The following is a 1600-nucleotide window of genomic DNA, read 5'->3' on the forward strand; positions in this document are numbered from 1 at the left end:
AGCTCAGGGGGCAGGAGTGCATGGAGGGATGGACACAGGGAAGAGGTAACTATGAGGAGGAAGTGGAAGGGGAGCTGGTGCATTTTGGTAAATTGTGGTCAATGTCATGAGACAAAGTATATGTGAACTTCTGTATAGAAACTGAATTTGCTCAGTAAATTTCACCCAAATCACAATAAAAAAAAAAAAAAGCATACAAAAATAAACAAAATGAAGTCCATTGCCAGAAAGTAGATTCTGACTCATAGTTATTATATAAGACAGAGTAAAACTGCCCCACTAGGGTTTCCAAGTCTATAATCTTTATAGAAGCAAACTGCCACATCTTTCTCCTGTGGAGGAGCTGGTGGATTCAAACGATCAACCTTTTCGTTAGCAGCTGTGCACGTAACCACTGTGCCACCAGAGCTCCTTATTAATGGATACATTTCCCCACAAAAAGCATTAATTGTAAGGAGATCTTCTTGAAGATGCAGAAATGTGTTTAATGACATTTTTAAATGTATCTTAAAAAAAAAACAAACCAGTCTGATCTGTTTTGTATATGCCCCATGACCTAAAAGAGGTGAGAAGAGCTTGCCTGTAATAACTTTCTCTGCTCTTGTGCCCTAAATCTCCACTATTTGCTTTCTTCAGCTTAGGTCATTGAAATTATATCTGAGAGAGTCACATCATTACTTTTGGGTTCAGCCATGAGGAAATGGGAGAAGTATGTTTTCATAGCATGGAATGGCAGCCTGACTATTGAGATTCTTCCTAGAAAGAGCAGACTGTAGTGTGAAACTACAGAGGGTGATTTGTTCAAAGTTTGGCATGACCCTGAGACCAGAAGAATTAGATGGTGCCCGGCTCCCACTGTCCACTACTCAGAAAGGAATCAAAATAGGAAATTCTGGATAGAGTGCAAGGAAAATGTGGAACAAAATTCAAAATAATTTAAAAAAAAGAAAAAAGACTAGGCTTACTGGTCTGATAGAGACTGGTGAAACCCCCAAAACTATGACCCTAAGTCACCCTTTGGGCTTGTAATTGAACTCACTCTCATGGATTCCAGACAAACAGTAGACAGGTATATAAGGTAAACATTTACTCTAGGTAGGTACACTCCTTAGAACAATCAACCACGGGAGATCAGAAGGGATTTACACAGGAAGATAGCTCAGAGGGCAGAAATGCATAGGATAGAAGGACACAAGGAAAAGGTAGCCACAGTGAGAAAGTGAGAAGAGAGCTCTTATATTATGGGGACTCCCATCAATGTCAAGAAACAAACTGTGTATGAACTATTAATTGGAAAATGAATTTGCTTTATAAATTTTACCCAAATCACTCTTACACTACTGGTGGGACTGTAAAATGATACAACCACTGTGGAAAGCTGTATGGCAATTCCTTAATAAGCTGGAATTAGAAATACTTTTTGACCCAGCAATCCCATTACTAGGTATATATCCTGAAGAAGTGAGAGCCAGGACAAGAACAGATATATGCACACCCATGTTCATTGCATTGTGTGGATCATGACAAATTATGGATAACATTGAGAAGAATGGGAATTCCTGAGCACTTGATTGTACTCATGAGGAATCTGTACCTTGAC

The sequence above is a fragment of the Orycteropus afer genome, unplaced genomic scaffold (assembly GCF_000298275.1).
Source record: "Orycteropus afer afer isolate SDZICR_OR568_19922 unplaced genomic scaffold, OryAfe1.0 scaffold00171, whole genome shotgun sequence".
NCBI classification, from domain to species: Eukaryota; Metazoa; Chordata; class Mammalia; order Tubulidentata; family Orycteropodidae; genus Orycteropus; species Orycteropus afer.